Genomic DNA, 12,978 nt, shown 5'->3' on the forward strand with positions numbered 1-12,978 from the left:
CATTGCCATTGATTTTTTTAGGAATGTTAAGGTGGTCTCTAACGGAATCTGTCATTTTCTATAAAATGTACTGCCAAGCTCGGTTTTATAAAAAGACTGTTTGGTGGGGGGAAGAGAAGGATGTTCTGGAAAAGAACTTGCTGCCAGACAGAAGGTACTGGTTGAGGTTTTATGTCTGATCCTGTCAGTTTCACAGCAACGTTGTGCATTGGCTCACTGTTCTTAATACAAATGCTATTTATAACTGCAGAGACACACTGTCTGAGCCAAGTAATAGTGATTTATGCAACTTTCCAGGACACAGCAAGACCCAACAGGAGATGTAGACCCTGAAATGTATATAAAGGGACAAATGAAGGCATAAGGCTCCAAATTTTGACCTGTTTTCCCCAATTTGTTTCTGGGACAGGATAGAGGTTACAAAGAGCAGAGAAAACATGCCTAAAAGTTGTATGAACTAATGATAAAGCATAGACTGTGTGGAGAGGTAGATGGGAAGCTTTGGACCAGAGTCAGAGGAGCCTTCGATGGTAGCTCCCATGGCTACCAATGCTCAGTGGCCCCAGAAGTGTCTGTCCCCTTCCCCAGGTCTTGGTGTCTCACCTGTACAATAAAGAGCTCTCGTAAGGACATTCAAACATTTCCACCAAAGCAGCTCTAACTGCTAGGAGGTGCAAAAATGTAGAGGTATGGGAGCATAGCAATAATTGAAAACTTGTGTTTTTCCTCTGAAAAACCATGCCAACTCTGTACTCTATACTATTATATGTCAATGTTTATATTAAGGTTATAAGTGGAATTTCACCCAAAAGTCTTCAAGTGAAATTGACTCAGAGATATGCCGAGTTCATTCAGTGGCTCCGTGTAACTCCTACGCTCACCTTAGCATGACATAACCTAGGCAGCTCCTAAGCTGGTCCTCTGTAAATCCACCCCTGCTATTCATGCTCTTTTGCAATCCCTCTCCTTGAGTGTGGGTTAGATTTACTGATGCTTCTAGCAAATAGAATGAGGCAGAAGGAACAATGTGTCACTTCCAGGATTAGATTACAAAAGGCTTTGGCGTACATCACTTGCTCGCTCACTCTGAGGGAAGCTAGCTGCCATGTTGAGATCTGCCCTATGGAAAGGGCCACATGGCAAGCAACTGAAGGCGGCCTCCAGCCAACAGTCAGCAACTGAGGCCCTAAGTGAAACAACCAGTGAGTAACTGAATCCTGCCCACAATCTTGTGAGTGAGTTTGGTATAAATCCCCACACCTGATTCCAGGCTGAGCCTTCGAAGGAGATTGCAGGTCCAGCAGACACCCAGAATGCAACTTTAGGAGATACCTTGAGGTGACTATCCAAGCTGCTCCTGATTCCTGACTCACAGAAACTGTGAAATAATGTTTTTTTTGTTTTAAGGTGCTAAATTTGGGGTAATTTGTTATGCAGCAATAGATAATGAAGATAACATCCAAGTTTGAGATTATTTTATTGGCCCGTACCAACTCCACTGCTTCTCATAAGGCCTAGGGAGTAGACTATAAGAGATTCGCTATCAGAAACTCTCAAAAAGAAACTTTGTGCCCCAGAATGCAGAGACACTTTCTAGTCTGGTGACACAGAGATGTCTATGGAAATGGACACAGAGAGATGGCCACACAGGGATGGCCATTGAAATGTCAGTGCAGTACCAAGTCAACATGATACTTTCAGCTACAGTCCATTGATCTGAATGAACTAGAGGCTGAGCCACAAGATGAGAGACTCCTTACCTGCTCAGCTATATCCTGCTATCAACTAAACCCACCCTTAGAACCTGCCCAGACCTAGTGAGGCAAACTACGGCCACAGGCCCATCCTGCCATTCCCCGGGGCTTATGCCATAAGGCTCCATAGCTCACTGGGAAGTTCTGAGATCAGATCCCCTCCTCCTGGAAATCTTTCCCAATGTTCCCAATTCTTTCCACTCTTCCAACCTTTCATCTAAGCTCCATGAGATCTGAGGCTACAAATTACTTACCTTGATTTCCCAAGCACCTAATGTGAAGCCCAAAACATATGTGGTGATTAATAAATGTGCATTGTAAACAATACTTTTCTAAGGTATATTTTCTTTTCATGCATATGTCTTTCTCTCTAACTAGACTGCAAGTGTCTCAAGGTCAGGGACTGTGCCTATTTCACTGTGGTGTCCTAAAGATCTTAAAGTTTACTGACTTCCAGACAAACACTGAGATCAGGGTAGAGAACAAGCACACTTGCTGTGAACCAGCCGTAAATACTTGGCAGCAATCTACAAAGAACTCATGAGGCTCTCCATTCATTCAGCATCAGACCCCTCCTACTGCACAGTAATCCAATGAGGAAAAACCTGAGAATTCCTCTGACCTCCCACGGCCCTCCCTAAGATACAGGCATCTCCACTGTGCTCAGGTCAGGAAAAAGAAGAATGTGGAATTAGGAAGTAGAAAGCAAGAGAGAGAGAGAGCTCTTCCTTTTACCTTCATGGACAGCAAACACCTCATACAAGACATCCCTGGGTTTCAGAAGAGCAACAGAGCCTCAGGAGGCTGGATGAGTCCTTACTCAGACCCAGCATGTCCTTTTGCAATTTTTGAAGCAATAACATAGAAGCAAAGAAAGCTAACTAAGTAGATGGTCACACATGCCCAAAAACCACCTGACCAAGTACTAGTAGGGAGCCAAGACATTCACTTCTGAAAGTCAAGCGGAAGTGACCAATGCCTTGCTTCTGGCAGAGATTAATACCTGATTCTTCTGAGAATCAAAGAGGAAATATTAAAACTGAAAGCCCTTGGCTACCCTCAACAATTGTACACTAGTATCAACAGAGGGAAATAATTTCCTTCCTGATTCCCACTGGGCCAGTCATGCCTGGAGCAGAAGATGTGATTAGCTAATCAAACAAAGCAAGAGCCAACAGGCTAGACTTCTAGGGAATTTCTAAAGCTTTGTCTCTGATCTATCTCCCTCCACCTCTTAATGTCCAGAACAAAAAAAATATATGAAAAGTAAAAATAATACACTATTTCATGTCAATGTCAAAGACCATCATTGAGCAAGAATCCAGGTCTAGCTCCTTTCCAAGACTAAGAACAAATCAGTGTCTACCCAGTCCTGGGAATGATAGGAATGGAGGGTTAGGAGAAAGGACATACATTGAGCATGTCCTATGCACAGGGCAGGGTGCTGGGACTGCATATTAGATCATCTTATTTTTCTCTATATTCAAGATGAGTCTTTAAACTAAAGAATGACCTATCATGTATGGGCCACACTTTACAGTTTCCAAAACAGGTTGGCATCTATAGACTCATTTGTTCTAAACAAACATGAGAGGTAGACAGGGCAATGATTATTATTCCCAATTCTAAGATCAGAGAGATGAAGGCAGAGGGTTGCACATCTAATCATTGTAAGACCTTCTTATACCCCACCCTGCCATACTTGCTGCCTTTGCATGAACTCACAAACTCCTTAAGCCATAGTGGTCCCAAAAGCCTCTTTCTGTCCAGTCATTTATTCACTCTCATAAAACCATGCAGTCCAGTCTCATCTGTGCTAGAATTCCTAAAATACTCCAACAGAAAATTGACCGGTGCCTGACAGAACAACCACAGAGAAAGGAACACTCATCGCCTTTCGATTTATTCTTTCTCTCCATGAAAACTGTGCACCTATTGCATGTCAGAGATCCCACTAGACTGTGGGGAAAGCTCATGAACAAGAGATGCTAGCCCTCTTCTGATCGGGTTTTCTATTCTTAAAGGCCATAATCATGCTTGAGTCTCTTTCAGAGGATGACGTGAGGACCAAAGTCTGACACTTCAAGAGAGCTCTGACAGGAGGGTTAAAAGGTTGATAGTCGGAATAGAGGAACAAAATGGCGGCGCAGGTAACCGCTGCACCCGCAGCCTCCCGCAACCAGATCAAAATTACAACTAAAATACAGAACCACCAGCACTCAGAGCCTCCTGAAATCTGGCTGCACAGAAGCCCCACAACCAGGGAACTGAAGAAGCACTGAGACTGGCAGGAGGGGCGGAGACGCAGGCGGATAGGGGCTGAATCTCAGAGACGCGCCTCAGGCCCACACCCTGTGCCGCGGGTTAAACCCAGGAGGGAACCTTGGCAGCAGAGGTTTCCCGGAGAAGGGGTCCCAGCCCCACAGCAGGCCCTCAGCCCAGGGCTCCAGAGCTGAGAAGAGACGTCCCCACAACTCCCGGCTGTGAAACCAGCGGGGACTGTGGCTGAGGGTGGCGAGGCTCTGGGAGCCCCAGCAGCTCCTCTTAAAGGGCCCTGACACGAACTCTGTCAAACACGCTCCCTCTGAGCCCCAGCGCTGGGGGGCAGCTTGAAAGGAACTGGGACACTTGGGAAGGAACTAACCTGCCTGAAATTGGGGCCAGAGGTGGAGGGTTAGCTTTCTCCCAGGCAGAAGAGCTGGCAGAGGCCATTGCTCCTTTGGCGAGTCCTCCCCCAACACAGCTGGCAGGCAGGCACCATATTTGAATCGCCAGCATCTGACTCACACCTGTGGCCCCACCCTGTGATTCCTGATGGCCCCGCCCCTCCCCACCTGCAGCTCATCCAGGCCATTTCCAGGGGCTTTTCTGTGAAAGTGGTCTCTCGAGCCTAATGTTTAGGACTTTCCTAAAATCTCTCAAACAAGCAGCAGCAGGCCCCATACAGCTTGAAAAGGGGCCCCAGGCCTGGCACTAGCAGCAGCCTGCATTGGTTCATAGCTTGGCCTCTCCTGGACACCTCCAAGTCCAGCACAAGTAGCAGCCAACTACAGTTTGCTGTGTAGCTCATGCTGGGTGGCCCTGGGCAAGGCACTGGCACAGGCTGACTTTGCACCTCCCGGGAGGCCCCAGAGACAGTGCACCTGGTGGTCAGACTCGACCACACTGGATTACAACCCAACCACATCCACGAGTGACACACTCAAGGGGTGCACTTGGTGAACACCAAAGCTCCACTGAAGTAAATCCTGCTCCATAGTGGTGTATCCAGCACAGCAGCTCTTTGGCTGTAGTTGCAGCTGGTCCTCACAGCTGATTCTCCTGGGGGTCAATTCCTCCCAGTGACACCAACAGCAACCAAAGCTCAACTACAACAGGACAGTGCACACAGCCCACACAGGGGAGCACCTAGAAGGCCCAGCTCAGCTGACTGGGGAGGCTGAGCCACTGGACCCTACAGAACACCTGCTACACAAACCCACTCTACAAATTCCAGGAGACATAGCAGCTCTACCTAATACATAGAAACAAACACATGGAAGCAGCCAAAATGTGGAGGCAAAGAAACATGTCACAAAGGAAAGAACAGAAGAAATCTCCAGAAAAGGAATTAAATGAAATAGATCCAAGCAAGCTAACAGATACAGAGTGCAGAATTATGGTTATAAGGGTGCTCAAGCATATTAGTAAGACTATTACAAAAACAGCTGAGACCATCGATGACGTAATAAAGTACCAATTTGAAATGAAGGTTACATGAACTGAAATGAAGAATAATTTACAGGGAATCAACAGTAGAGTACGCTCAGAATCAAATCAGCAAGTTGGATTATGAGAAAACAAAAAACACCCAACAAGAAGAGCGAAAAGAAAAAAGAATCCAGAATATGAAAGTAGTATAAGGAGCCTCTGGGGCAACTTCAAGTGGCCCAACATTCATATTATTGGGGTGCCAGGAGGAGAAGAAAGAGAGCAAGAAATTGAAAACCTATTTGAAAAAATAATGACAGAAAACTTCCCCTACCTGGGGAAAGAAATAGACTTACAAGTCCAGGAAGCACAGAGAGGCCCAAACCAAGCCACATCATAATTAAAATACCAAAGGTGAAAGACAAAGAGAGAATCTTAAAAGCAGCAAGAGAAAAGCAGTCAATTAACTACAAGGGAGCACTCATAGGACTGTCAGCTGATTTCTCAACAGAAACTTTGCAGGCCAGAAGGGAGTGGCAAGAAATATTCAAAGTGATGAAAAACAAGAATCTACAACCAAGATTACCCAGCAAAGCTATCATTTAGAACTGAAGGTCAGATAAAGAGCTTCTCAGACAAGGAAAAGCTAAAGGAGTTCATCACCACCAGACCAGCACTACATGAAATGTTGAAGGGTCTTCTTTAAGAAGAAGCCAATAACAAAAGAATCTGACAAACTAAATAGACCTTGAGACATGGATGCATGCAACAGACGGTCGTATCTCAGATGGAAGAGGAAGGGGGTGGGGAGAGATTAACCAAAGAAGTTATATGCATATATGTGTAACCCATGACACAGACAATAACGGGGTGAAGGCCTGGGGGGGGAGCGAAGTGGAGGGGGTCAAGTGGGGGGGGGAAATGGGACACCTGTAATACTTTCAACAATAGAGATAAATTTTTAAAAAAAGGTTGATAGTCACCCACATAGCTTTAGTTCTCTCTCCCTTTCCTAATACACCCAGATATTCTTTTGAGAGGCCACCACATCTCCACTGTGTAGCTGCCATGAGGTTGGGGTGGGACTGTTTAAAAATTCAGAGCAGAACCCCAGTTCACACATGCCAATTACCACAGTGTCCTCCTTGTGGCTTCAGTGGCTGGTCCAGAAGTACGCAGTCACCCAAGTCTATAGGGATATGACAAACGAGGCTCTCTTTCCCCAAATGGCAAGGAGGCGGCCTACAGCCCAGGTTATAGCGAGCAGCCATCTCCTGACCATCAGGTAAAACATCCTGACAATGAAGTGAACACACAGAAAAGGGCGGAGCAAGGAGCACAGCAGAGACACAGCTGTGCCCTGCTCAAACTGGACCTGACGCCCACATCACCCCTGAACTTGCCAGTTTCCAGTGGACCCTCACCCACTTGGTTGTAGATAACACACTCTATTAAATGCAGCCTAAGGCTGCACCAGTGTTCTATAGGATAAAAACCACTGTTGGCTCAGAATTAGCTTACAGACAACAAAACTTCTGCGTCTCTTCCAGCTCACTCCTGTTTAGGTACTCTCTCATTCTGTCATTACACACTAGATTTTTTTCCTTTCAAATCCAAATGCAAGGCTTCATATTCATCACAATTTAATTTCAAACACTGCAAAAAAATCAGAAAGTAGAACAGATAACAAAGATTCACATTTGATGCTTAAAGTGTATGCTTGGGGCAAAGCATTCAAGGCCATGTGTGAAATTATAATAGGCTAAACCGTTTAAGAGTCAAAGAAGTGGTTTCTAGCCTTTTATCTTATGCAGTTCTATAGGTGCAGAGAAAGTTTGTTGTTATTTTAAAATACATTGATGAAGAAAAGAGTGACAAAATGTAGCTATTAACTGAGCCACACTTTTAAGTGGAGTTAGGTTTACTCAATCACAAAAGCATCTGCTTTGTTTTAGAAAACTGCATCATAAGCATGGTAAGCCATATTATCTACTCAGTATAAAGCCATTGCTTGGGCGCACAGACAGACTGGCCCTCAGGATGGCTACCACAGATCTAGAATTCTAAATAGAAGCCTTTCCCAGAATTCCCCAGCTATTTTCCTCAAGTCTCCCCACAGCCCGGGGTAGCCCCCACCATTGATTCTTTTTACCACCCATCTTTTCTAGAACACGATGTTCTACTCTGCCCTCTAAACACAAAGGAATTCCAAAACACAAGGGAAAGTTTACCTTACCTGGTCGACATTCCCCTTTTTGAATGTGCAACAGGATTCAAACTGAGATCCCAATGAAGATCTAGCAGACCCTATCCTTTGCCTAAGCAAAATTAGCCTCCCCTACCTCAAAGGATTGTTGTGAAAATGAAATTAAATCACAGAAGAAGCACCTTACACAGGGGTCAACGAGAGCCACTCAATAATATTACTTTCTTTCCTCACAGATGCCCATAAGACTGTTCATTGACATTTTCATTTGGTCTTTCAATTTCAAGAACACTTCCTCCCATGCCAAAGGAGAAAGAAGGAAGCAATACAATTATCAGCAACCGGAAATCATCACGACTCCAAATTTTCTTCCAATCTTTCTTCATGCCAAGAGCTGAGCCCTGCCTTTTCTTTGCCTCATATTTTATTAGCATTATTATATTGTATCCATTGCCAATGAAATTAACTTCAGAAAAAAGAAAGAACATTTTGGTTCTTTCCTAGTTCTTAGACCATGCTAGTTGTTAGTGCCATCCTTTCCTTAAATGGAAACCACTGATTTTTAAAACTCATTAAAACATGCACATTGATTATAAAAAGGAAAAGTCGTCTTTTCTGTACAGGACTCACCAACTGAGGAAAAAGATCTTCCCTCCGATGAGTGACCAGTAGAATAATGAAAAAAGCCCTAAACTGAGAATCAGGTGAGTGGATTCCTTTTTCGGTTCTGTTTCTGAGCCTCAATGATCCCACCTGTAGGAAATGGAAAAAAGGAGACAGCTCATGAATCTCAAGGATCTTACCAGCTTTAGAACTTCGGGTTTATGAACTCGCTGACGAGAACATACTGAGAATGAGGCCAGGCTTGAACCTACAAATCCAGTGGTTCACCTCTATTCCTCCTAAGCCCCCAGTCAGTTCCTGGAACTTTTATTTCACTAATTTGTCTCAGTATAGGGGGGAAAGAGAATGCCAGTACCCCGGTGTTCATCCTCAGCTCTCCTGAGAAAACAGCTTCATGGTAATATCAAAGATGAAAGAGAGAGATCAGTTAGCTAGATACATGTTAGGCAAAATAAATAAATAAATAAATAAATAACAGCAAAATCTGAACTACGACAAATAAAAAGAAACAAGGAATAGGAGTTTGGAGACAGATTTCTAACTATAGGACCTAGCAAGCCCTCTGAACCTTAATTCCCTTGCCTGAAAAGTAAGAGCGAGTAGTAGACAGCTAGACAATCTTGACACTTCTCAGTAAGTCCTCATTACACGTTTCATTTAATTAAGAGCTATTATTATTTTGCTAAGCATGATGCAATATATATTCCAACACACACAGATGCCAAAGCAGCTGGCTGTTTTAAATGTGTTTTTTATATACAGGACAAATCCACATACTAGAAAAACTACTAATCCTATTTTCATTGTCATCATTTTAAATATTATTAAATTAATCATATAATTGTTTCACATATGTTTTTTCATTCAGTCATCAAATACCCATATAAGATTAAAGTTGAGGGACCTTAAAAAAAATGAGCCACCTCAACTCTTCCAACTGACAGGAGGAGAAGCAGGGACCAGATTAGGGAGGTGGCCACTCCAGGAGCATCCATGAGTGGCAGGCAGCCCAGGGCTCCATTCTAGGGCTTGTTCCTCTGGGCCCAGTTACCACCAGAGGTAGGGAGATGCACTGGACGGAGGGACTGGCCCTTGGTCACACAATCGGCTTTGGAGCAAAATGCCAAGTCCCACACCCAGGCCTCTGAACACCTGCTTCTAATCTCTCAGAGTACAGCCCGATAGCAGAAAGAAATTAAGTTAGAAAAATGGAGCATAATCAAGATGAGCCCAGGGAAGCAATGAGTTTCCTGAGAGCTAGTGGTTTTTAAGAACATTAGAATTCTCAAAGCCATTCCACTGAAATAAGAGAAAGGCACAATTTAAAACTTGATGAGGAATGGGCTATTAGTAGTCAGCAGTAGACCTGTGGACAGAGCAATCATACAGATAACAAAAGACAGCCCCCGCCCTCCCCCCCCCCCAAGGCCCAGGAAACCTAAGCTTCTCCTTGCAGAAGGAGATACAAATCAGAAGAGTTTCTGTTTTTCTTTTTAAAGGTTTTTTGTTGACTTTTAGAGAGAGAGAAAAGGAGAAGGAAAGAGAAATATTGATGTGAGAATGAAACATCAATTGTCCGCCTCCTGCACACACCCTACAGGGGATCAAGCCGGAAACCCAGGCATGTGCCCTGACCAGGAATCTAACTGGCAACCTTTTGGTGCGTGGGACAACGCTCAACCAACTGAGCCACCTGCAAAAGCCACAAGGAATGTCTGACTTCCCAGATTATTCTAAACTTCCCAGATTTCTAAACTTTGCTGAAAGGCAAGGCTCTCCACATTGGCCCTGGGGCAATCTCTCACACACCTGCCAGCTTCCTTCTATGCACAAATGAAAGTGGCCTCCCTTTTCCATAGCCGACTTCTCTTTTAATAATTTTTTTCTTCTTTTCCATAAAGAGAACAAGCAGCTTTACTAAAGAACGGCTGTGAAATGATTGAAGTTCCCATGCAAACAAACCATTAACAGAGTTCAAATGCAATTTAAATTACCAGTTGTTAAAGTGCTCCTCAATTTCGTGGTAAGTTTCCAAGGAGAATTATATGCTATATACTATTTAATTGGTTGTTTTCTATTTTTTAACATCCATTTATCCCCCCACCACCCTTATATTTCAGAAGTGTCTATAAAAGCTTCCCTTTAAAAAATTATACATTGTTGAATAGATTAAATCTAAAGATTGAAAAGTATCAGAGAAACAGCTGCAGAATTATGCAGCTCAGCAAAATTGATGGTTTTGACACCATAAAACACACAGAATTTTAAAATCTTAGGAGTCATCTCATAGTGCCATCATTTTTTACAGATGAAGACACTGAAGACCCCTGATGAGAAAAGGGAGGATTGGCTCAAAGTCCTCCCAGTGGTCAGTAGTGGAATCAAGATGAGAGCCATAGCTCCTAACTCCTAGCCCTTCCCACCACCACATGGTTGGAGGAGATGATGGGAAACACTCAATGAATTTTCCACTAATAATGTTTTAAAAGAAAATCCTTTTCAAATACACTCCTGACCTCAAAAGCAGAGATGAGCAAAGGCAAATATCTCCCCAAAAGGGAGAAAAGGAAGTAAAGGCTGATGAATGAGTAGTCAAAGAAGTTCAAAATGAGCAGATTCTTGGCAGGAGAAGTCAAGACAGTCATCTAGATTCACAAATCAAGTGATGAGACATCAAGGCTGCCTACTTCCACTGCTTTATCTAGCCTGGAGTGAGGGCCTGACCCTGGAGTGAGAGAATAAAAGATCAGCAAAGTAAAGGGAGGTCTTGTCACATCTGTAGATAAAAACCATTTCTAGAGGCCACTGTGAGTACAGATGAAGTTCAAGGCTTGACACTGGACTTGTGTAAGTTATTTACGCTCTCTGAGCTCAAGCTTCCCTGTCTACAAAACAGAGCTAATACCACCTACCCATCAGGGAGTATATAACCGTGTCCGGAATTCTGTATCCAGCATGCACAGCACAGAGCCATCATGTCTGTGTCAGAATCTTGACTGCTATGGTTTCTGTAATGTCTCAAATATGGTTCTGTAGTTCTAATTATATCAACTATAGCTGAGTCTTATAAGCCATGTATGTTCCCTAAGTCTGTTAGATGCTATATGTCTTCTGATCATAAATTTATTTATTTTGTCACTCAAGAAAATAAAACAAAGCAAAACAAGTGCATGAAAACTTCAACATCCAAGCATTTTCCTTCAAAAGCAGACTTTTGGGAACTGCTATTTAAAAATGGCCTTCAAATCCAGTTTATGAACCAAATACCAATTTAATGTCCAAAACAATCATTTAGCCTGTCCATCAACCCTATGAGAAAGATTTCTCAATTATCCATTGAGGAAACTGAGGGTCAGGGAGGTTAGGCAAGGTTTCAGGACTAGGAAATGGGAAAGCCAAGAATTTAACCCTTGGTCTTCGGAGGCCAGGAAACGGTAAAGCCAGGACTTAAACTTTGGTCTTCTAAATAAAGCTCCATGGCACAAGTTTTATTACTTAGCACTTAACAACCATGCTATGGACAGCTATTCTGCTAGAGGCAGAAATATGCCTAAAAAAACTCTTCTGTTATTTTCACATTTCAAGGAGCTTTGGGATAAAAAATAAAGGCTGAACTTTCAAACTAAAAAAAAAAGTTCACATTAGAAGCAGGTAGATCCTTCCTGAATTCTACCTTCCTGTTGTAAGTGAAATAAGCTCAGAGCCCTGACACTAAGAGGACATGTGCTGGGTACATGGGAAGCATACCTGAGAAAGGTTAGCAATGAGCTGATAGCAGGCCAATTCAAAGAAAGAATTCAAATGGCTGGGCTCACTACCAAACAAGTACCAATAACCCCAGGATGAGCTTCTGAACATCCCTCAGATGCAACTGTTAGTTAACAGAATGTCATGGGCCCCACATTCAGAGGTACACAAAACACACTTGCTAGCACCTCCTGTCCTTAGTAAGGCACAGTGCACGGACCTAGCAGGTGCAGGTACTTAGTTAGGTATGCCTTGAGCTCTCAAAGCGCTGAGAACCTCGTTGGAGATGCTCAAACACACAAAACAGAAAGAAAAGTGTGCAAAGCACAAGTACATGCAATGTAGTTTTGAGGGCCTGGGAGAGCTCTGCAGATGACTTCTAAACTGAGCCTGAACACCCAGGAGGATTTCCACGTATGAGGGGGAGGAAGTAGGCCCAGGGAACACAATGTGCTAAGGCCTTGAGGAAGATGAGTTCAGGGTGTTCTCGGGGAAAGTGACTAATCTGGCGAGGCCAGGGGCAGAGCACGTGGAGGGATGCGGTGGGACATGAGGATGGAAAGGAATGCTGCGGCCAGAACATGGAGGACCTGTGAGAAATGACTCGAGAAAAGTCAAATGGCAGCACTGTCCTTTTAAGAACTGGATTGCCTTGCCATGGTCAGCACTCCCCATAGCAATGATGGGAGTGTATAAAGGAGAGCTTCCTCTACAAGGCCTCACCCACAGAGAAGTGAGAAGAGTAGGTGGCTCTCAGTTATCCCAAACCTGCAACTCAACTCCATGGACCCTTTCCTCTAGCCTGGAAGCCTCACCCTGGGAAGACCCAGGAAAGAAGGTATCATGTTCCAAGCAGGAGTTCCACTCCACCTTCAGGGAAATGCTAGCACTGCCCAACCTGGAAAATCAGAAGAACAGGCGGAACACAGGCTCTAGCATCTTTCTTGTCAGTAAAGA

At 43.9% G+C, this 12,978-nt stretch overlaps 1 protein-coding gene across 2 annotated transcripts in view; it reads right to left on the reverse strand.

The window, feature by feature from the left end:
* LPP (LIM domain containing preferred translocation partner in lipoma) overlaps positions 1-12,978 on the reverse strand; it is a 601,611-nt gene that overhangs the window by 531,635 nt on the left and 56,998 nt on the right. The window contains exon 3 of one of the 2 annotated variants that reach the window (XM_016200064.2): positions 8,281-8,403. The exons of the other annotated variant lie outside the window; for it this stretch is intronic. The gene's annotated coding sequence lies outside the window, so the exon portion shown is untranslated. The remainder of the gene's footprint in view (positions 1-8,280; positions 8,404-12,978) is intronic. 2 annotated transcript variants of the gene reach the window in all.

The sequence above is a fragment of the Miniopterus natalensis genome, chromosome 6 (genome assembly GCF_054644295.1).
Source record: "Miniopterus natalensis isolate mMinNat1 chromosome 6, mMinNat1.hap1, whole genome shotgun sequence".
In the NCBI taxonomy this organism is placed as follows: Eukaryota; Metazoa; Chordata; class Mammalia; order Chiroptera; family Miniopteridae; genus Miniopterus; species Miniopterus natalensis.